This window comes from Petromyzon marinus, chromosome 24, assembly GCF_048934315.1.
Source record: "Petromyzon marinus isolate PM22_M1 ecotype Great Lakes invasive population chromosome 24, UKy_Petmar_22M1.pri1.0, whole genome shotgun sequence".
Lineage (NCBI taxonomy): Eukaryota > Metazoa > Chordata > Hyperoartia > Petromyzontiformes > Petromyzontidae > Petromyzon > Petromyzon marinus.
Window position 1 is genome coordinate 3,002,457 of NC_133690.1, and position 25,432 is coordinate 3,027,888.

Here is a 25,432-nt window from a genome sequence, read left to right on the forward strand (position 1 = left end):
AGCCGATGGTTCTTCTCTCTCTCTCGATGTGGGATTGTGGGTAATCGTCTCCCATGCTCGGTCTCAGTCGGCGTGCCTCACTCGTATAGTCAACATCCGTGCGAGCGTATACTGTTTACTATAGTACTATAGTGTTTACTACAGTATAGTGTTGTGACCACGTGTGTACTGTTTACTACAGTACTATAGTGTTGTGACCACGTGTATACTGTTTACTATAGTACTATAGTGTTGTGATCACGTGTATACTGTTTACTACAGTACTATAGTGTTGTGACCACGTGTATACTGTTTACTACAGTACTATAGTGTTGTGACCACGTGTGTACTGTTTACTACAGTACTATAGTGTTGTGACCACGTGTATACTGTTTACTATAGTACTATAGTGTTGTGACCACGTGTATACTGTTTACTACAGTACTATAGTTGTGACCACGTGTATACTGTTTACTACAGTACTATAGTGTTTACTACAGTATAGTGTTGTGACCACGTGTGTGTGCGTAAAGCATTTTTGTTATTTTTGTCCAAGTGTAGTGACTGTTCTTTAGTAACTGTACTGCAACAATGCCCCCATGAAATCCTCAAAAGGAGGCAAAAGCAAATGTCATTGGATAGGTTCCTTGTTAAAGTCGTACAAAAATAAAAAGATTCCAGTGAGCCAACAGATGCCAGTGATTCCGTTAGTGACAGTGAAAGTCGTCCTACACAATAACCCTCCTCCTCTCCTCTCTCTCGTCTCCCTCACACCAGCCACGATTAAATTAAATTAATAAATTTGATTACTTTATATGAAATTTAAGTAAGAAAAATATAAAAAGGTTTTTTGCATTAATAATTTTTACTTGAATATTTTTGGGGTTGTGGAACGAATCATCTGAGTTTCCATTATTTCCTTTTGGGGAAATTCGCTTTGATATACGAGTGCTTTGGATTACGAGCACGTTTCTGGAACGAATTATGCTCGCAATCCAAGGTATTACTGTATAGTGCAAATACTTTTAAAATATTGCTTCATGATTGCCCCTGTACATGTCTGTCCATTGTACTTGCATTTATTTTTTTACAGATGACAGCTTTCAGCTCCAGGAACTGGTCACACTTCTGTGACGGTGGCCCACATTTGCATTCATCACAACAGTTTCCAAAACGTCATAAATATTGCAAGCCATTAAAAGGATGCCAGCAATGTCTTTATAGTTACATGCAACCTGTTTCCATTTGCTTATTCGTGTCTCGACAATAAATCATCAGGGCCATATTATCCAATCGGCACAGTAGGTACAGTAGGCACTGTGCCCAGTGGCCTACAAATACTTAAGGGCCTACAATAACTAAAGGGCTTACGAAGACACATTTTTACCACGTTTTTTGTTTGTATGTATGATAAAAAATAAAATGTAGCCAGGATATCTTCTTGAATAAATATATTTGTATAGCAAGGATAGGCACAGTGTACAAAGAGGCAACGTCACGTCAATGTTATCTGTGGCGGGCAGCATGCTCCCATCAATTTAGGGCACATCCTAAATAATACGTGTATCAGTAATGACGTCTGTACAGCACCTGGACGAAGTACCGTAAGAAACAAGCAGAGTGACAGCGGCGGTAGCAGTAACATGGGGCAGCAGCAGTAGCAACTGTAGAAAGTTGTCACTGAAGGCCTACGAAACAGAAGTGCCCAGGGCCTACAAGAACCTTAATCTGGCCCTGTATATCATTGATTTTGTTATATCATTCAATCATCCCTTTAAAACATTTTGCAGAACACCTTCCGAACCAGGCAGGTGTGTGTTTCTGGCTCCTGATCACAGCCTGTAGAGTTCCCTGGTGTCCTCTCACATGAATCCCAAACTCTCATTCGTGAAAAAATTAACATCGGCAAAACATCCTCATGCAGCGGGACCCTCCTTAAGAGGAGTTTTGAGACTCAGGATTTCTTTGGTAAATAATGAACACTATTGTACAAGGTAGTCTAAATTAGTTTAGTGAGAAATTAATTCCGTATTTATATTTCGGGAAATTAACTATTGGGCCATCCTGTAGATCTGCCAGCATTATTTGGCTCATCATACAAATCCTGTTGCATTAATGAAAATTATTAATAAACGTGGTTTTTTGGGGTTAAATCACGTAAATATTAATCGCCCGATTAAGCTGGTTGTTCATATTCTTAGTTTTTTCGGTAAAGTCACGTTGAAGAGAAACAACAAAATAACAAAATATATATAAAACAATAAAAAATTCTCACGACGTTTCGACCATAACTCAAACGGTCATCATCAGGTGTGTCGGTTTGCATAAATTTATTTTGAAAACGGCATATTTATTTATTTATATAAAAAAAATAACGTTTGCGTCACGCGCAGCGATTGGCAGTTTGCCCAGGACTAGTCCATCTATTTTTTGAAAAGAGGAGGGGGGAGACGAAATTTGTTTTTATGTATGCTGTCTGAAAGCCACTGTAAGCGTGAACAATCAATCAAGAACTGAAATGATTTATCAAATCTTTCCAATGATTGCTAAGATAGAATCCATCTTCTCGGTTGAAATTGTCTCTGTGCTTGTATATGTGGATAGCCTCATGAACGAATCTCTCATGGAAGCCAGATGGCTTACAAAGAACCTCCGTCTTGGAAAAGTCAATGGCATGTGAGCCTACTGAATTAGAACAATGATCTGCTACGGCCGAGGTGTTGGTCCTACCGTGTTTAAGGTCTGCTTTATGTTCACGAATGCGGTCCGAGATATGGCGTTTGGTTTCTCCAATGTAACTACTACCACAGAGGCAACTTAGTTTGTAGACACCAGGGTATTGTATGTCCGGAATCACATCTTTTACAGACGGAACCAGATCACGGATTTTATGTAATGTGTTGAAACGGACCTGGATCTTGTGTTTATTCAAGATTTTGGAGATATTTTTTGTGATCCCAGCAATGTAGGGTAAAGTGATGGTTTTGAAAGGCTCCTCAAGAGGGTTCTTCTTCATGGTTTGAGTGATAGCTTTGCGGATTGTATAGTCGGAGTAACCATTAGCCCTAAGAGCTTGGTGTACGTGCTTGAGTTCACTGCTTATGTGTTCCTGGTCGGATATGCATTGGGCTCTATGATACAGAGTCTTGATGAGAGAATTCTTCTGTGATGGATGGTGGTGGGAATCCGGTTTCAGATAAGCATCCGTATGGGTAGCTTTCCTGTAGACAGAGTGGCTCATTGAACCATCAGGTCTCTTTTTAATTAGGACATCCAAAAAAGGTATCTTGCCATCTATTTCGACTTCCATGGTAAATCTGATGGCTGGGTGTATGGAATTGATGTGGTCGAAGAATTGGTCTAGAGCAGGCCGGCCATGTGGCCAGATGATAAAAGTGTCATCCACGTACCTCTTCCATAAGGTTGGGCGCAGAGTGGCAGTCTGGATGGCGTCAGTCTCAAATTTCTCCATGAAAATGTTAGCTATAACTGGAGAAAGGGGGGAGCCCATTGGGGTGCCCTCAGTTTGTTTGTAGAAAGTTCCATTCCAAGTGAAGTATGTATTGGTTAAACAGTGTCTCACCAGGGGGGGTACCTCAGTGTTTAGTCCTTGATGAACCAAGTCTTCAATGATTGCAATGGTGTCAGGTACAGGAACCTTGGTGAATAAGGAAACTACATCAAAACTGACAAGCAGGTCGTCTGGGGACAGGGAAATACCCTTGATTGTTGATACCAGGTGAGTAGAATTTTGTACCGCAGAGGTGGTCTTTCCAGTGAAAGGACGCAGGATTTCAGACAAAAAACGAGCTAGTTTGTAGGTGGGGGAGCTGATAGTAGAGACTATGGGACGAAGAGGTGTATCAACTTTATGTATTTTTGGTAAGCCGTATAATCTTGGTGGCCTGGCAGCAGAAGGTTTCAACGAAAACTGTTTAGATTGATCAATTAATGCGGTTGAATCAGAAATTATTTTGTTGGTTTGTGTGACGAGGCTGTTGGTGGGATCTCTTTTTATTTTTGTATAACTACCATCGTCTAGTAATTCTTTAATTTTGTTGTTGTATTCTATTTTATCCATGATGACAGTAGCATTGCCTTTGTCAGCTGAGAGAACTACAATATCATTCCTCTTTTTTAATTTATATAATTCAAAACGCTCATCTTTGCTGAGGTTGCTAGCTGGCATCTTAGCGTTTTTGAGGGTTGCAGCGATTTCAGATCTTGCTACGTCTGCAGCGATGTGACCCAGGCCCCTGAGAGCAACGTCTACTTGGGCAATTATATCATTAACTGGTATGTGTTTAGGTGTGACTGCAAAGTTTAGACCTTTAGCTAAAACGGATTTCAGACCATCGGAAATAGAACTGTTACTGCGATTAATTACGACTTTATTAACGTCTAACTTTTTGGTGTGTGGGTCCGGTCTTTTGTTGAAGAGGAGGTTAAATTTGGAAATCAGGTTTTCCTTACATTTGGTCGACATAGTAGCAGCTGAAGAGGCAGTCATATTGTCTACATGTTCCCAATCCGATGTGGACATTATTGCCGTCAATGATAAGTGTGATTTGTAGAGTGTCTTATCTAACTGATCTAGTTCTGTGCGTATAAGTCTGATTTTTTCTGAGATAAGAGCTAAGCTAGTTTTGAAAAGAATTCGTTTCACATTAGAAGAAGTTACAGTAGCAGAGGTGAGTGTAAATGCGATTGGTATTACCCCAGAGTCGCGGCATCTCTTCAGGAAGGTGAGAGACTCGATCAGCTGAGCTTTCTTATCCCGGAGTTTGTTGAAGGATCTTAAAGTTATGTGAAAACCCTCCCCGTAGAGGCGATTAAATTTTGATTTAAAGCTTTCGTGACTGCAGTAATTCATATTCTTAGTTTTTTCGGTAAAGTCACGTTGAAGAGAAACAACAAAATAACAAAATATATATAAAACAATAAAAAATTCTCACGACGTTTCGACCATAACTCAAACGGTCATCATCAGGTGTGTCGGTTTGCATAAATTTATTTTGAAAACGGCATATTTATTTATTTATTTATATAAAAAAATATAACGTTTGCGTCACGCGCAGCGATTGGCAGTTTGCCCAGGACTAGTCCATCTATTTTTTGAAAAGAGGAGGGGGGAGACGAAATTTGTTTTTATGTATGCTGTCTGAAAGCCACTGTAAGCGTGAACAATCAATCAAGAACTGAAATGATTTATCAAATCTTTCCAATGATTGCTAAGATAGAATCCATCTTCTCGGTTGAAATTGTCTCTGTGCTTGTATATGTGGATAGCCTCATGAACGAATCTCTCATGGAAGCCAGATGGCTTACAAAATATTGTACCTTTATTAAGTAAAAATAACTTTAATATATATTTATTTTCCAGTTTTGCTCCAGAATGATATAATTCTGGGTTTTGGTATTGATAACAGCTGGTTGGTTATTTTTCTTTTGGTGGTTATCTTTTGAATAGTTTTTGTGAAAATATTACAAGAGTCTACGGCGCACTGAGAGATGAAATATTCCCAAGCATAGCAAAAAGCAACCAGTCGGATCTCTCAAAACAAATCAAAACTGAATTTCCCACAGTCAGGCTCAATGTTTTTCCCCACACTTACTGGCATAGTGTTTTTGACTCAGCTGACCGGAAACTGTGAATGACAGAACCAATACATAGTTAACAAGGCAGGCGTGATCAAGCACGTAAAAAAACGGCAGTGTTTGTGTTTATGCTGATACGGAGTTGTACGAAGCGCACATTATAAACAAACCGAGACAGCATTTAAGGTGCGACCAACAGACATCACGTGTTTAGATACCAGGGATGGAATGATTAACCGTTGAGTCTTAAGCTCATGATACGTGCAACGAATCACTCGTGTATGGTATCAACAATCAAGGGTATTTCCCTGTCCCCAGACGACCTGCTTGTCAGTTTTGATGTAGTTTCCTTATTCACCAAGGTTCCTGTACCTGACACCATTGCAATCATTGAAGACTTGGTTCATCAAGGACTAAACACTGAGGTACCCCCCCTGGTGAGACACTGTTTAACCAATACATACTTCACTTGGAATGGAACTTTCTACAAACAAACTGAGGGCACCCCAATGGGCTCCCCCCTTTCTCCAGTTATAGCTAACATTTTCATGGAGAAATTTGAGACTGACGCCATCCAGACTGCCACTCTGCGCCCAACCTTATGGAAGAGGTACGTGGATGACACTTTTGTCATCTGGCCACATGGCCGGCCTGCTCTAGACCAATTCTTCGACCACATCAATTCCATACACCCAGCCATCAGATTTACCATGGAAGTCGAAATAGATGGCAAGATACCTTTTTTGGATGTCCTAATTAAAAAGAGACCTGATGGTTCAATGAGCCACTCTGTCTACAGGAAAGCTACCCATACGGATGCTTATCTGAAACCGGATTCCCACCACCATCCATCACAGAAGAATTCTCTCATCAAGACTCTGTATCATAGAGCCCAATGCATATCCGACCAGGAACACATAAGCAGTGAACTCAAGCACGTACACCAAGCTCTTAGGGCTAATGGTTACTCCGACTATACAATCCGCAAAGCTATCACTCAAACCATGAAGAAGAACCCTCTTGAGGAGCCTTTCAAAACAATCACTTTACCCTACATTGCTGGGATCACAAAAAATATCTCCAAAATCTTGAATAAACACAAGATCCAGGTCCGTTTCAACACATTACATAAAATCCGTGATCTGGTTCCGTCTGTAAAAGATGTGATTCCGGACATACAATACCCTGGTGTCTACAAACTAAGTTGCCTCTGTGGTAGTAGTTACATTGGAGAAACCAAACGCCATATCTCGGACCGCATTCGTGAACATAAAGCAGACCTTAAACACGGTAGGACCAACACCTCGGCCGTAGCAGATCATTGTTCTAATTCAGTAGGCTCACATGCCATTGACTTTTCCAAGACGGAGGTTCTTTGTAAGCCATCTGGCTTCCATGAGAGATTCGTTCATGAGGCTATCCACATATACAAGCACAGAGACAATTTCAACCGAGAAGATGGATTCTATCTTAGCAATCATTGGAAAGATTTGATAAATCATTTCAGTTCTTGATTGATTGTTCACGCTTACAGTGGCTTTCAGACAGCATACATAAAAACAAATTTCGTCTCCCCCCTCCTCTTTTCAAAAAATAGATGGACTAGTCCTGGGCAAACTGCCAATCGCTGCGCGTGACGCAAACGTTATTTTTTTTATATAAATAAATAAATAAATATGCCGTTTTCAAAATAAATTTATGCAAACCGACACACCTGATGATGACCGTTTGAGTTATGGTCGAAACGTCGTGAGAATTTTTTATTGTTTTATATATATTTTGTTATTTTGTTGTTTCTCTTCAACGTGACTTTACCGAAAAAACTAAGAATATGAATTACTGCAGTCACGAAAGCTTTAAATCAAAATTTAAGCTGGTTGTAATTACCAGCGAAACGTCGTACTCAAATTGTAAATGTTGTGCCTTTAATCTCCAACACACCGGTGTGCTGAAGTAGTAACTAATTGGCACGTTTTGTTTACGTGACAAACCTTACTAATTGGCTGTGTCAGATGGTGTTGGCTAAACAACACATGCAATGTACAGATGGAAAAGGTGGAGTCCATGTTTTTCTTGTCGCGCCTTCTCCTGGCAAGCCAGGGTATAGCAGCACCTCGACGCCCACAGTCAGGGAGTTCCGTAACATCTGTGTGCGGTCCACCAACCCTCGCTGCCTCCACAGTGCTGGAATACAGCAATGTATGGCCACCATCGGCAGGCTAATTTCTTGGATTACGAGAATTTCATAACCAATTATACCACTATTGTGCTTTTTGAGGCACACACAATATTTTGGGTAGACATATTTAAATGTCTACCCAAAATATTGTACCTTTATTAAGTAAAAATGTAATATATATTTATTTTCCAGTTTTGCTCCAGAATGATATAATTCTGGGTTTTGGTATTGATAACAGCTGGTTGGTTATTTTTCTTTTGGTGGTTATCTTTTGAATAGTTTTTGTGAAAATATTACAAGAGTCTACGGCGCACTGAGAGATGAAATATTCCCAAGCATAGCAAAAAGCAACCAGTCGGATCTCTCAAAACAAATCAAAACTGAATTTCCCACAGTCAGGCTCAATGTTTTTCCCCACACTTACTGGCATAGTGTTTTTGACTCAGCTGACCGGAAACTGTGAATGACAGAACCAATACATAGTTAACAAGGCAGGCGTGATCAAGCACGTAAAAAAACGGCAGTGTTTGTGTTTATGCTGATACGGAGTTGTACGAAGCGCACATTATAAACAAACCGAGACAGCATTTAAGGTGCGACCAACAGACATCACGTGTTTAGATACCAGGGATGGAATGATTAACCGTTGAGTCTTAAGCTCATGATACGTGCAACGAATCACTCGTGTATGGTATCAACAATCAAGGGTATTTCCCTGTCCCCAGACGACCTGCTTGTCAGTTTTGATGTAGTTTCCTTATTCACCAAGGTTCCTGTACCTGACACCATTGCAATCATTGAAGACTTGGTTCATCAAGGACTAAACACTGAGGTACCCCCCCTGGTGAGACACTGTTTAACCAATACATACTTCACTTGGAATGGAACTTTCTACAAACAAACTGAGGGCACCCCAATGGGCTCCCCCCTTTCTCCAGTTATAGCTAACATTTTCATGGAGAAATTTGAGACTGACGCCATCCAGACTGCCACTCTGCGCCCAACCTTATGGAAGAGGTACGTGGATGACACTTTTGTCATCTGGCCACATGGCCGGCCTGCTCTAGACCAATTCTTCGACCACATCAATTCCATACACCCAGCCATCAGATTTACCATGGAAGTCGAAATAGATGGCAAGATACCTTTTTTGGATGTCCTAATTAAAAAGAGACCTGATGGTTCAATGAGCCACTCTGTCTACAGGAAAGCTACCCATACGGATGCTTATCTGAAACCGGATTCCCACCACCATCCATCACAGAAGAATTCTCTCATCAAGACTCTGTATCATAGAGCCCAATGCATATCCGACCAGGAACACATAAGCAGTGAACTCAAGCACGTACACCAAGCTCTTAGGGCTAATGGTTACTCCGACTATACAATCCGCAAAGCTATCACTCAAACCATGAAGAAGAACCCTCTTGAGGAGCCTTTCAAAACAATCACTTTACCCTACATTGCTGGGATCACAAAAAATATCTCCAAAATCTTGAATAAACACAAGATCCAGGTCCGTTTCAACACATTACATAAAATCCGTGATCTGGTTCCGTCTGTAAAAGATGTGATTCCGGACATACAATACCCTGGTGTCTACAAACTAAGTTGCCTCTGTGGTAGTAGTTACATTGGAGAAACCAAACGCCATATCTCGGACCGCATTCGTGAACATAAAGCAGACCTTAAACACGGTAGGACCAACACCTCGGCCGTAGCAGATCATTGTTCTAATTCAGTAGGCTCACATGCCATTGACTTTTCCAAGACGGAGGTTCTTTGTAAGCCATCTGGCTTCCATGAGAGATTCGTTCATGAGGCTATCCACATATACAAGCACAGAGACAATTTCAACCGAGAAGATGGATTCTATCTTAGCAATCATTGGAAAGATTTGATAAATCATTTCAGTTCTTGATTGATTGTTCACGCTTACAGTGGCTTTCAGACAGCATACATAAAAACAAATTTCGTCTCCCCCCTCCTCTTTTCAAAAAATAGATGGACTAGTCCTGGGCAAACTGCCAATCGCTGCGCGTGACGCAAACGTTATTTTTTTTATATAAATAAATAAATAAATATGCCGTTTTCAAAATAAATTTATGCAAACCGACACACCTGATGATGACCGTTTGAGTTATGGTCGAAACGTCGTGAGAATTTTTTATTGTTTTATATATATTTTGTTATTTTGTTGTTTCTCTTCAACGTGACTTTACCGAAAAAACTAAGAATATGAATTACTGCAGTCACGAAAGCTTTAAATCAAAATTTAAGCTGGTTGTAATTACCAGCGAAACGTCGTACTCAAATTGTAAATGTTGTGCCTTTAATCTCCAACACACCGGTGTGCTGAAGTAGTAACTAATTGGCACGTTTTGTTTACGTGACAAACCTTACTAATTGGCTGTGTCAGATGGTGTTGGCTAAACAACACATGCAATGTACAGATGGAAAAGGTGGAGTCCATGTTTTTCTTGTCGCGCCTTCTCCTGGCAAGCCAGGGTATAGCAGCACCTCGACGCCCACAGTCAGGGAGTTCCGTAACATCTGTGTGCGGTCCACCAACCCTCGCTGCCTCCACAATGCTGGAATACAGCAATGTATGGCCACCATCGGCAGGCTAATTTCTTGTATTACGAGAATTTCATAACCAATTATACCACTATTGTGTTTTTTGAGGCACACACAATATTTTGGGTAGACATATTTAAATGTCTACCCAAAATATTGTACCTTTATTAAGTAAAAATAACTTTAATATATATTTATTTTCCAGTTTTGCTCCAGAATGATATAATTCTGGGTTTTGGTATTGATAACAGCTGGTTGGTTATTTTTCTTTTGGTGGTTATCTTTTGAATAGTTTTTGTGAAAATATTACAAGAGTCTACGGCGCACTGAGAGATGAAATATTCCCAAGCATAGCAAAAAGCAACCAGTCGGATCTCTCAAAACAAATCAAAACTGAATTTCCCACAGTCAGGCTCAATGTTTTTCCCCACACTTACTGGCATAGTGTTTTTGACTCAGCTGACCGGAAACTGTGAATGACAGAACCAATACATAGTTAACAAGGCAGGCGTGATCAAGCACGTAAAAAAACGGCAGTGTTTGTGTTTATGCTGATACGGAGTTGTACGAAGCGCACATTATAAACAAACCGAGACAGCATTTAAGGTGCGACCAACAGACATCACGTGTTTAGATACCAGGGATGGAATGATTAACCGTTGAGTCTTAAGCTCATGATACGTGCAACGAATCACTCGTGTATGAGCCCATGGTGAATCCCTTTGGATTTACATTGAGTCACGGGTTCACGTGACTCTTGAAACCACGAGTTGCCACGAACATGACTGCAATTATCAAATAAATATTTAATAAATATTTGCAACTCATTATTCTTATTGGGCCAGGAAACCCTCAACAATGTCAAGACTTTTCCGGAGAGTTATGCCACATCTTTGCAGAAGAGGGTGATCTTGCTTTGAGAAATCCAAATTGTTTATTTTGCAGATAATTGATCAGCATTCGGGTGTTTGGCCAATACCAGTAATACTGTATTGTTTTTTTTGTTGTTGCTATGGGAGGACATTAGGGACCTGGGTGGAAACACATGCAGAACAGGCGTAGAACAAACTGCACGCAGAGAGGTGCACATGTTGGGAATCAAACTCAGGTCTTGCTGTAATGCTCAACTAAACTACTAAAACTATGTTTTATTTCACCAGGTAAAGCCCACCGAGCTATGTCGCTCTTTTTCAGAAGCGACCTGACCACAAGTGATGGCCCAATGAAGTGGCGTATCACGTGGATATTTATAGCAGCCGAATACTCTAAACGCGTGATGTTGATTCTAAATGTGAAGGGGAAAACTGGAGGACCTGGAGAAAATCCGCACGACCGCAGGAAGAGACATGCAAACTCCAAATATAAAAGCATTCGGGTCGGGATCGAACCCTCGACCTCCTGTATACCCAGCGAGGTAGTTAACATCTCGCCACTAATTGTGTCATTAAATCGTTCCACATTGTCATGGAGGGTGGGGAGGTATTCAAATGTATTAATGGCATTACTGTATTTGTATTAAATCAAGCGATTTGCTATCCACGATGTTCGCCGTCATTACTTTGAATGCTGTTTTAATTCGTAGCGATCTAGGCCCTGATTACTTTCATGTAGTCAAACTTTTCGTTCAAGTTAACCGTCACAACACCCACTATATGCGTGCAATTTTCAGTCTTTAGCGTGAGTAGCAACACTCACGGCTGACCGTCTCTTCTCTTACACAAATACAGTAAGCCTGTATATTTCAGAGTTCAACGTTGTCGATGTTAGGATTTGTAAAACAAATTGACGATCTTTTTTTTACTTTCAGATCATTGATTTGAGGTAATTACGTAGTACCTTTGTGCTTACAAAAGTGACGTCACACGATGCAGGTTTCCTTTACAGGCCCATAAATGACACAACCATTTCATTTCCACTTCGTATTTATCAACTAAAAGTGTAAAAAAAGAGTAAGATCATCCAAAATATAGCTAGGGCCGTTTTTGGATATTCAAATCAATCTGACAATGGGCAACAAAGACAAAGATCCCCCGCATAGCCTTAACAGACTGTTCCGGCAAGCGCTGTTAGCGAATAGCACCTATGAAGGCCGGCACGGCACATCAGATGGTGTGTCGCCAGCACCACGCCCGATCACCTTTGTCTTCCCAGTGGCGATGTTTACACACCCAAGGTCGACTCATCTGAGGCTGAGTCGACCTAGAGGAGACCCAGGACCAGTTCAGATAACCGCCACTGGTGTTGGCTGTGAGCTAGAATCAAACTCTGGTTGCCGGGTTCGTAGCGCAGTGCGCTATCCGCTACGCTACCGCTCCCCACACAATGGGCAACACCGATAGCAACACCCGCCATTCGTCACTAAGTGACGGTGACGTCACCAGGGCGCCTGTGCCAGGCCAGGTGCACTGAGGCCACGTGAAGTGTCGAAGGCTCGCCGACAAGAGGTCTCGGGACAGACCCAGGTGCCATGGGCTGGCTGACTGAGACGACTGGTAGATGCACCAGTTGTACTCCCTGCTGTGCCAATGGTCAATACACCCACTAGCACACACACATTATACCCCTTTGTTCGGTACACTGTCTTCATATGCTCTTGCATTGCTACACGTAGATCGCTTTTTTGTCTCAATCCACTGATGGATGATGGTTTCCCCATGCCGTACTCGTTATGGCGGTTATTTCACCATGCTGGTCGTTGTGGGTTGGAGTCAGTGGTGGGGGCTGGACATTGGAGCATAGGAGATCAGTACAACGATGGATTTTTGCGGTGCTGCGTTTGGCTAACAACAGCCTGGTTGAATTTAGATGCTCATGAATATGAAATTGCAAATTGCAAGGTATATATTTCAGAAACTTGCACGGATGTTTCAACTGCCATGACGGAGAACGATATTTTTTATTTAACTATTTTTTTTACCAGGTAAGGCCCACTGAGCTAAATAGCTATTTTTCAGAAGCGACCTGGCCACAAATAATAGCTCAACGAAGCAGCTTACCAAGTGGAAATGTATAGCAGCCAAATACTCTCAACGCATGTTTCTAAATATGGAGGGAAAAACCCGAGGACCCGGAGAAAAATCCATGCGACTACGGGGAGAGAGAGAAAGAGACATGCGAACTCCAAATATACACGTAGGCTTTCGCGACCATTATATACAGTCGTTAGGGTCAGGATCGAACCCACAACCTCCTTCATACCAGGCGAGGGAGTTAACAGGGGACCACGAGATTGCAAGTTATATAGTGTACAAACCATTACACCGTGGCATCACGCTGCTCATTTGTTAGACAACATATTCAGGTGTTGGATTTGTTTTCTCTCCAAAAATCCTGGAAAACTGTGGAGCAAAGTATCGGTTTGTTTGCGTTCTCTTGAGCTAGGCTGCTGAAACGACTTCTGCCGAGAGCGTGCGAGTCAGCCCGCTGACATGCCCCTCGAGTCCGAACGCACGTACCGTCTCCAATTCTGTTGTTCATCTCCACAAACTTGGAGCCCATGGTTTGCTCCACCTGCTCGTACAAATCTACAAGACGGTGAACAACACGCACGCATGCACGGACACAGAGCGTTCCAGTTAACACGGCCAGCCTTTTCCGAATCCACAAAACGGTGAACAACACAGACGCACCGACAAAGAGCGCGCACTCACAGAGAGACAGTTACAGAGAAACAGAATGACGGGCTCATAGAGACACAGAGAGAGACGGAGACAGAAAGACAAGAGACTCACAGAGAGACAGTTACAGAGAGACATGGAGAGACAGACACGCACAGCGACTGACAGAGAGACAGTTATAAAGACACACAAACAGATGGGCTCATAGAGACACAGAGAGAGAGAGAGAGACATGGAGATACAGACACACACACACTCACAGAGAGACAGTAATAGAGAGACACAAACAGATGGGCTCATAGAGACACAGAGAGAGAGACATGGGGATACAGACACACACACAGACACAGAGAGACAGTTATAGAGAGACACATACAGATGGGCTCATAGAGACACAGAGAGAGACATGGAGATACAGACACACACACAGACACTCAAGCCGAAACAGTTATAGAGAGACACACAAACAGATGGGCTCATAGAGACAGAGAGAGAGAGACATGGAGATACAGACACATACACAGACACTCAAGCAGAAGCAGTTATAGAGAGACAGACAAACAGATGGACTCATAGAGACACAGAGAGAGAGACAGACACACAGAGACTCACTGAACGACAGTTATAGAGAGACGGGCTCATAGAGACAGAGAGGCATGGAGATACAGACACACAGACACTCAAGCAGAAACAGTTATAGAGAGACACACAAACAGATGGGCTCATAGAGACACAGAGAGAGAGAGAGACATGGATACACGCAGATAAGTGTACATACATAGAGACAGGCACAGAGATAGAGACGCATGATGTACGCAGGATGAGACAATCAAATGCAAAGAGACAAAGGACGAATGCATGGTAATTATACCTCTGTGCATTTATATTGAATGCCTCTCACCTACGTCTTATATTTCTCTAATTATCGTATTTTCCCGCATATAGCCCGCATACGCATATACCCCGCACAAATAACGTTTTGTGTAAAACAAATTTCAGATAGCCCGCACCTCCATATACCTCGCAGGGTCTTGTTTTGTTTGTAAAAAGTGATATACCCCGCGGGTTATATGCGGGAAAATACAGTACTGCCTCTAATTCCTATCGTTCTTTCATACCTCGCTACAAATGTAAATAATCTTATAACTCTCTTGATGACTGTATCTCTCTTCTCTTCGAAATTAACATCTCTCCTAATTTTCTCATAATATATAAATGTAATCACCCAAGCGAGTCGGCGCATGGAACATCTAAGAGACCGGGGTGTGGAGCCAGCAGAGGGCAGGAGTAGGGGCACGGTGACTGTGCATCTGTGAAAAAGAGCTTCATAGCTCATCGGATTCCTCCAGTATAAATAAATATTCCGATCCTGTATGCAGGAAATAGCAGGGGAGGGACGAGGTCACTCGAGGCCGTGAGCGGTGGAGCCGAGCGAAACGATCTCCGGCGGACAGTCGGTGGATGAGAGGGGAATGGAAAGCCCTGGGGGGGGGGGTGCGAATGGCCACAGGGGGCCGGTGGATGTGCAGACGACAAGGGGCAGCGTGATGGGTGTTAGCGCGAGGACACGGCCAGTGTAGGAATACAACAGGGGGAAGGGACGGGGGGAGTGGCGTGGAGGCGAGAGGGCGGTGCGAGGGGAGAGAAGAGGCAGGACCAACGGAGGGGGAAGAGCGAGCGGGGAGAAGGAAAGGGGCCGTCCATAAATGACGTCACGCGATTTTGGACGATTGACCCCCCCCCCACCCCCCCGTCGTCACACGACGTCTCAAAAAGTCAGCCCCCCCCCTCAAATATGACGTCACAAAGCTCTGCCCCCCCCCCAAAATAAAACATGCTTCAAATCGCTTTAAACTATTGTCATTGTAGTGCGTATTTAATGTGGCACTGCACTCTGATGTTGCAGGAGAAAACGTTTATTAAAAAGTCTATTTAATTAAGTAGAACGTGTTGTCTATATTTATTTAAAGTTGCGCAATTTGATGTGACGTCACATTTCTCAACCCCCCCCCTCTTCGTCACAAATGTCTGACCCCCCCCCAGGTGCGTGACGTCATTTATGGACGGCCCCAAATGTAAAACTATTTTTTATTTTGTCAGGCAAGGCCCAATGAGCTACGCAGCTTATCTTCAGAAGCGGACCTGGCCACAAGTGATAGCTCAACGGACTGTACTTATCGGTGTGGACACTTCTCTCAGCCAAATACTCGGAAGCACGTTTCTCAACGTGGAGGTAAAAAGAGAAACATCCACGCGGCCACAGGGAGCGAGAGAGAGAGACGCAAACTCCAAATATACAGCAGACGTTAGAGTCGGGATCGAACCCCCGACCTCCTGCATGAGCCGCCCGGGCAGCGGGCGGCGTTTACAGGGGAGGCCTCCTGGGGCGAAGGGGGAGGGCAGGGGGACAGCCACACGGCCGAGAGGCCACGTGGACGGAGAGGAGAGTTGGTGGCAGTGACTGGGCGGTGTGTGCGGAGTTTAATGTTCAGTGTTAGGCTCCACAGTGATGGTGGTGATGCACGCCACTCATTCACGAATCGTTGTGGAGTTGTCACGAAAGCCGCGCCGAGTTGAAAGATAAGTCTTCGAGTCGTCCCTGATTGTTGCGGTGGGCATTGCATATATTCTGAAACACATCTTCATCCTCCAATGTCTTCTGAATACATCTCATCTCTATTCTGTTTCACGTCCAGATCATCTGAATACATCTTACATTCCTCTTCTGTCTAACACATGCATTGCATACAGATCTGGACTAAATTACATTTTTAACACATCCACTATCTCGAGCATACATTTCCATCATCTCTCAGATACGTGTCTTACAGCTTTATTGCAGACATCTCAGACACGTGTGTGTGTGTACATATATATACTCATAATAGAGGTTTTGGGGTATATCGTGTAAATATAAATACGGCGTTCAACCCGCCACCACCCGATACAGCCAATTAGTAAGGGGTTGTCACGTAAACAGAACGTGGCCAATTCGTGACTAGTATAGCACACCGGTGTGTTGGAGAGTAAACCCACAACATTGACAAACCTTGATAATTGGCTGTGTCGGGTGGTGGCGGGTTTAACGACACATTTATATTCACACGATCTAACCCAAAAACCTCTACTATGGATGATATTGGTCGCAAAAGCCTCCTACGTGTTAAACTGATGAAATATTTACTCTTTGCACCGCATGCCTCTCGGCCTGTCAGTTGATGTGACGTGCCGAGACACAGGCTGCCCTCGTACTGCACCTCGGTGAGGAAACGAGCGCGTTGCGGTGGCTAGGAGATGTTAACTCCCTCGCCTGGTATGCAGGAGGTTGTCAGTTCAATCCCGAACCCTGACACCTGTATATTTGGAGCATACGTGACGCTCTCCCCGTGGTCGCGTGGATTTTTTTCCGGATCCTCCGGTTTTTCCCTCCACATTTAGAATCAACATCACGCGCTTAGAATATTTTGGCTGCTATAAATTTCCCCGTGATAAGGCACTGTGTTGAGCTATCATTTGTGCTAGCCAGGTTGCTTCTGAAAAATAACTATATTGCTCAGTGGTCCTCAGTTGGTAAATACAAAGAGTAAAAAAATGAAATTAAAGTAAAAAGGGTGACTCACAGATCAAGCGCTTGGAATGTTCTCCCAGCAGCTTGGAGATAATATTCTGCACGCCCTTGTACGTCTTCGTGCGAATGAAGGGCCTGTCGATCTCCATCCTGTTCAGCAGCGCTTTCAGGGGCACCGCGATGGCTTCCGTGCACTTGAAGCACGGCTCGCACGGGCGGGCGACGAGCAGCAGCAGCAGCGTTGGCAGCACTGCGGTCACGAGGCACGAGGAGCGCTGGGGAGCCATGGCCTGGGGAGCGAGAGAAGGGGTCACGTTTAGGACTCGACCTTTACTCGTTGTGCCAGTGAAGCAGGCACCCAATAACGTGGGCCATTTTGGAAATACAGGGGCTCCTCTACTTACGAACGAGTCAGAATCCAGAGGTGTGTTCGTAAGTTGATTTGTTCCTAAGTCCAACTTACTCCTGTCGGTTCCGAACATTTTGTACGACATGTACACTAAATAAGAGAATGGCTTTAAAAGTTGTATAATCTCCTATAAACATAGATGCCACTGGTTCTTCAAGTTCTGCAGATGCCATCAATGCCATCTATTGCGCGGCGGTTTAACTTACGACTTTCGGTCCGAACAGGCAAACTGGACGTACAGACAGGTTTGTTCGTATCTCTAAGTCGAATTTTCCTCAGTAGAGGAGTCCCTGTAGAACTTTATGGCCATAAAAGATGTAAAGCGCTTGCGTTACGGTAAACAAGATTGCTAAATTTGGTAATCAAAGCCAAAACATCACCAAATGCAGTTACGTGGCGTGTTTACGTTATCGCGCCACGATTCGTAGTTCACGTAAAAAGACTAGAACCAATACGACCAGTTATAAATAACAGTGGAGCGTTGGCATTGGGCAAGGGTCCGTGGTGGTGCTGGTGGTATTAAACCAGTATAGGGAAGGAGATGAATCTTAGAAAGAGGGTGGGCACTCAAAACAATAACAGCGTGCACGCCCCCATCAAACCAAATCCGTCACTGGCAGCAAGGCGAGGAATGGAAATGTACTCTTTGGTTTTATTCGGTAAAGTCACGTAGGTAAAACAAATTAAAATAAAATAAACAATAAAAACACGACGTTTCAGAGGCAGCGCAAGCTTCAATTTATTTTAATTTGTTTTACCTACGTGACTTTACCGAATATAACCAAAGAGTATGAATCCTTGCAGTCACGAAAGCTTCAAATCTAGAATGGAAATGTCTCAGTGAGGAGAACGACTCCCCAATGAGAGGCCTCGCAGAAGCTAAACCGTGCAGCAGGAGCAGCAACAGCAGCAGGTACACCATCAGCATGAGCAGCAGCAGGAGCAGCAGCAGAAGCAGCACCAGGAACAGCATGAGCAGTAGCAGAAGCAGGGGCAGCACCAGCATGAACAGCAGCAGGAGCAGCAGTAGTAGCAGCAGCAGCAGGTGGAGCAGCAGAAACAGCAGGAGGCGGAGCAGCAGCAGTAACAGCAGCAGCAGGTGGAGCAGCAGCAGAAGCAGGGGCAGCATCAGCATGAGCAGCAGCAGTAGCAGCAGCAGGTGGAGCAGCAGCAACAGCAGCAGGCAGAGCAGCAGGAGTAACAGCAGCAGTAACAGCAGCAGGAGTAGATAGAGTGCTTCCATGCTCACGGCCCTGAACTCCTCCTCTGTGCAGGCGCGAGGCGTGCCGCACATTCCACATTCCCCAGCCTCTCTGCCCGTTACCACAGCTATCGATGTCCAAATGACGAGCCACTTTGTTGAGCTATCATTTGTGCTAGCCATGGCGCTTCTGAACAATAAGTTAATAGCTTCGTGGGCTTTGCCTGGTAGGATGGGGATGGTTTAGTTTAATTTGTATGATTTGGGTGATTGTTTGCTTTACCTGTACTTTGCCCCTGCTGGACATCTTTGGAAAAGAGCTTCATAACTCATCGGATTCCTCCAGTAAAAAGAAAGATTCTGACTTTAGTTAGTAATTATAAGGTTACCAGGATCGCATTTTTCACGATACGATGCGAGAATTTTCACGATCTTATTGACTATCGCGATAATTTTCCCGTAACTTTGCATTTGTCTTTCCCACATTCTATCATGATTGTGCTTTGCTGGACTTAACACTCCGAATAATGTGCTTTGGCAGTTGTTCAAAGGCAGCTCACCCAAGACAAAGCAGCCACGCCTCTTATAATCGTTGCACCTTCAAATTACAGTCTATCGTTGTCACAACGCGCTTGTCTCTCCAATCAGTTCGCATGTCAACCACGAACGGGACCAGAGTGAGCCCTGCCTCGAGATCGTCGTCGTAAGCGCGGGTCACGTGACCCCCGTTCTCTGCGCGCCACCCAACCAGCGATGATTATTCTATGTGCTATGATTATGCTATGTGCTATGAATACTCTACGTGCTATGATTATTCTACGTGTTATGATGTGCTATGATTACTTTGCGCCCTATAATGATTGAATGTGCTATGATTATTGTACGTACTATGATTGCTCTACATGCTATTATTATTTATACACTATGATTATTCTACGTGTTGTAGATTACTCTACGTGCTATTATTAGCCTATTATGATTATTCTACGTGCTATGATTACCCTACGTGCTATGATTACTCTACTATGATTATTCTATGTGCTATGATTACTCTAGGTGCTATGATTATGTCTGTAATATCAAGGAGGCTCTTTCCCCGAGTCACTCACTACAAACCCAGTGTAGTAGTAGTACAAGTAGGGTCGCTTACCGCTTTTTCTTTCCAAAACGGGACTTCTCTCCAACAGTGGTGACGAGGTAATGTTGTTGTATCCCTCCCGTTGTGTTCTAACACCAATTAAGTTTTGCCTCTCCAATCAATTCGCACGTCAACCACGAACGGGACCAGAGTTGAGGCCTGCCTGGACACAGCCTGGAGATCCGTCGTCGTGAGCGCGCGAGTTGGTTGTCGTGACGACGGGTGACGTAACTGAGTCACGTGGCCCGTTCTCCCAGTTCCGGGTCACGTGGCTCGTTCTCCGAGTCCCGGGTCACGTGGCTCGTGTTCCGTGTGCTCGTGCGAGCCATCCAACCAGAGACGCTGCCGCGTGCACCTCGTGCTCGGCTGTGATTTGAATTCGTTAGAGACCCCCACCGGTGCCCTATATAGGCGTGCGATGATGGTGCATGCGTGATGTTGGTCGTATTGGCGGTTGTTGCTGTAGTTGGTGGTAGTTGACGATGAAAGATACTGTTATCGGTTTGTGGTGGTTGTTTTATTGGTAGTGGTTGTTGGTGTTGACTGGTGGTTGTTTTATTGGTAGTGGTTGTTGGTGTTGACTGGTGGTTGTCATTGTGTTGGATGTGGTTGTTTTATTGGTGGTATATGGTGGTGGTTGTTGTGTTGATGGTGGTTGTTTTATTGGTGGTAGATGGTGGTGGTTGTTGTGTTGATGGTGGTTGTTTTATTGGTGGTTGTTGGTGTTTTGTTATTGTTCGTGGTAGTGGTTGACGTTATAGGTAGCAGTGGTTGATATCTGTTGGTGATGGTTATAGATGTAATTGTTGTTGGCGACCATTGATGGTTGTTGTGGTTAGTGGTGGTTGTTGACATTGGTAGTGGTTGTTGGTAATGATTACAGTTGTTGGTGATTAAAAGCGACTTAGGTTTATAGCTGGTGGCTGTTAGTGCTGTTGTGGTAGTTTGTGCTGATGGTGGTTGCTGTTGAGGTGGTTGTTGTTGATGGTCATTGATAGTTGTTGTTGTGGTTACTGTCGACTCAGTCTCAAACGAGTTCCTGGTGCAGTGTGTAAACATCGTCACTAGAAAGACAAAGGCGTCCGGGCGTGGTGCTTGCCACACCCACCCCCTCGCGTGCCGTGCCGGCCTTCATAGGTGCTCGCTTGTAGCACTTGCCTCTAAAGTATGCTAAGGCTACACGGGGGAACTTTGTCTTTGACAGACCAGGTGAGAGCGGCGGAACACACGCAATGCCGCACATGAGGCCACAGGACAACTTGTCATCATCATCATCATTGTTGTTGTTGTAACAAGGCGAGAGTTTCCTAAACGTTGAACGCAGAATGTCTCATCATTCATTGGTCTTTGTGATCAATCGCACGTGCCACTCTCATGCTGACATGGCCAGCTTGTGTGATGGCACACCTGAATTATAGGAATATACGTGAACACACACTTGGTGATCGCCTAAGAAATAATTAACTTTTTTTTTAAACCGAAACAAAATCGAGTTGTGTCATTTGAGTAATCTGATAGATTCCCCGGGGTCCTGCCACTGCGCTGTTGTGGCTGTCTGCCGTTAGTGAAAAACAGAATACATTAGTAACGTCTCCTTTTTACAGCTGCGTACCCCACTGTAAAAGTAATGTTTAAAAAAAACGTTTTTTTTTAAACACGCTTTAATAAAATGTACCGCACTAGTATTGAAAGAACTCCACGACTCCATGAAGTGGAATCGAATCTCGCCACAACGTAAGGGACCGTGGTGCTTTACAGCCAACGTCAGTTGAGCGTGGACAATTAGACCCAAGCAAAAAAATAACATTAAAAAGAATTTGTAAAAATATATATTTTATTTTAATGATAGAATACAGTATTGTCATCAGTATGACATAAGCATACCAAGTTTGCAGTCGATACCACATTGGGAAGTGGGTAAAAATTGAGTTACAAGATTTGAGGATACAACAATAGACAGAGTTAATAAAAAGCGTGTAATAATAATAATAAAAAACTTAAATTATTTATTACACAACGCAACGACCGCACCCACCGCCGCCTGGCGGTTCAAAACTGCGGCGGCACTGATTGTGTACGCGCATTGAATTAACTCTGCTGAAAGTATGCGCTCCCCCAGAAGGTCCGTGTGGCTGATGGGATGTGTCAAACACACTTCAAACCGGTAGATGGAGGGAGCGATGTATGGACAAGGTTGGCGTATTGCCTGCTGAGTTATGTTGTAACGTTACACGCAAAGAAGACGATGCCTCTCTAACTGACAGCGGAATTTGCTTCGAAGCGATCTCTGTGCGCGCGTGAACTCCGCACCGTGTAACCACGACGCGTAAACACGCGCACACAACGTGGAAACAAAGATCAAATATATTTTTTATTTAATGCTTTCGTGACTGCAGGGATTCATATTCTTGGTTCTTTCGGTAAAGTCACGTAGAAGGGAAACAATAAAATAATAAAAATATTTAAAAAATAAAATTCTCACGACGTTTCGACTGCAACACAAGCAATCATCATCAGGTGTGAAAACCTTCACACGTCGTGAGAATTTTATTTTTTATATTTTTATTATTTTATTGTTTCCCTTCTACGTGACTTTACAGAAAGAACCAAGAATATAAAGATAAAAGATCCCCCGTGTAGCCTTAACAGACTGTAGGGGCAAGTGCTGTTAGCGAGCACCTATGAAGGCCGGCACGGCACACGAGGGGGTGAGTGGCCAGCACCACGCCCGGACGCCTTTGTCTCCCCAGTGGCGATGTTTACACACTGCACCAGGTACTCATTTGAGGCTGCGTCGACCGAGGTGAGGCCCAGGACCGGTTCAAGTAATCGTCACTGGTGTTGCCGTGAGCGGGAATCAAAGCGCAGCGTGCTAACATGTATGTGTGGAAACACATACATGTCAACGCACACACGTGTAAACACGTAAACAGCAAAAACAGCAGCCATTCGCCACTAAGTGCAGGTGAGGTCACCACGGCGCTTGTGCCAGGCTAGCTGCACTTTGAGGCCACGTGAAGTATCGAAGGCTCACTGACAGGTCACGGGACAGACCCAGGTGCCATGGCTTTGACTGATTGAGATCACTGGCAGATGAATCGTCACCCGTGCCTCCCCACTGTGCCAACCTAGCCGTTTTCATTTCAACAAGTTGGGGCCTCTGTGCAAACACAGCACAGTATACAACGCATCACTCGGTAATGTCGGCATGAACAAACGTAACATGTTGAAGCAAGTCTGAAAGACCCGTTATGCTGTTAATTCAAAGTTATTTTATGGAGTCACAGTTGTTGTGTTCTTCATGAGCATTCTGAAAACAACCTCCTCCCTTCCCCCAGGACAGGTGCCGGCAAACCAAAAAAGTAACAAGCAAAGAGACGAGAATTCAAGAAACCTGAAAAAACATTATGTGAAGCACAACCAGTCAGGCCAACAACACAGTTAGACACTTCCTGGCGGACCACGAATTTCAGAAGAGTGAACACGAAATTTAACACTCTTCTGAAATTCATGGTCCGCCAGGAAGTGTCTGTGTTGTTGGCCTGACTGGTTGTGCTTCACATAATGTTTTTTCAGGTTTGTTGAATTCTCGTCTCTCATCTTTTTGTTGTATTTACCTCCGTGATTTGTTCTTGACACCTGATGAAGATCGCTTGCGTTGTGATCAAAACATCGTGATTGTTTTTTGTGTTAATATAATTTTATTGTATTTCTACATACGTGACTTTACCGAAAAAACCAATGAGTCGTTCGTTATAGTTTAAGTTTCTATTTAAATTGTTTAGACTATCGCCCGACTATTTTACGTAGGAAGATCCGTGGTGTGTGGGCGCTGGGGTGGCTAGGAGATGTTAACTACCTCGCCTGGTATGGGGCCGTCCATAAATGACGTCACGCACCTGGGGGGGGGGGGGGGGGTGGGGGTCAGACATTTGTGACGACGTGTGACGAGGGGGGGGGGTGAGAAATGTGACGTCACGTTAAAATGCGCAACTTTAAGTAAATATAGACAACACGTTCTACTTTATTACATATACTTATTAATAAATGTTTTCTCCTACAACATCAGAGTGCAGCGCCACATTAAATACGCACTACAATGACAATAGTTTAAAGCGATTTGAAGCATGTTTTAGTTGTTGGGGGGTCTGACTTTTTGTAACACCGTGGTGCTAGGGGGGGGTCAAAAATCACCCAAAATCGCGTGACGTCATTCATGGACGGCCCCTAAGATCACTGCTACATTGTTTTTATAACTTTATTTGGAAACCTGCCTCCGAGTCGTCATTCACCACACAACATATTCATAATGGACCCCAAGCGTGGTGATAGTGTTTATTTATTTATGTTTTGTTTACTTATTCTTACGTTTATTTTTGTTTCTTTTATTTCTGTTTAGTTAGGTTTCGCACGTACGTGTTATATATTTAGTGTCGTTATTTGCATGTGCGTTTTTCGCCTTCCAAAATAAATGTGCAAGCTAAATATAAAGGCTCTGTTTTTACATTCGTCCATGTTCTGGTCCCTCACCAGACGAAAGTGCAAGGTGTTCCTGTACCTGGTGGGCTGTGTAAACACCGCCACTAGGGGGAGACAAAGGCGGCCGGGCGTGGTGCTGACCACCCACTCCCTTCGTGTGCCGTGCCGGCCTTCATCGGCGGTGCTTGCTAGCAGCACTTGCCACAACAGCCTGTTTTGGGGATACGTGGGATCGTCGTTGTGTGCGTGTCTGTGTCTGTGTGCGTGTCTGTGTGTGTGTCTGTGTGCAATTGGGAGGTGGTCCCCCTTCCAACAAGCAAGTCAACGTCAGGACTTAATGTTTCATTGACTTTTCAGTATTATTGAGTTTCACAATGCTTACCTTTTTGTGAACTTTAACATATTTTGTAAAACTGTCCTATATGTACATTTAAATATTGTAGGTACATGATTACAACTTACGAACAGTTCCGGATGCGAACGGGTCTGACGAACGGAACCAGTACATGTCAATAACCGTCCCGTGCAGTAATTTAGCACTTAATTAGCTAGTAGTCACATCACAAATTCAATGTCAAAATCAAACTAAGAATGGGGGAAAAAATGTCAAAAAGAGCAATGTAAAAATATGTTATGAGTTAACATAGCAGCATCACAAAAATAAACAATGCCAATAATTTACTATCA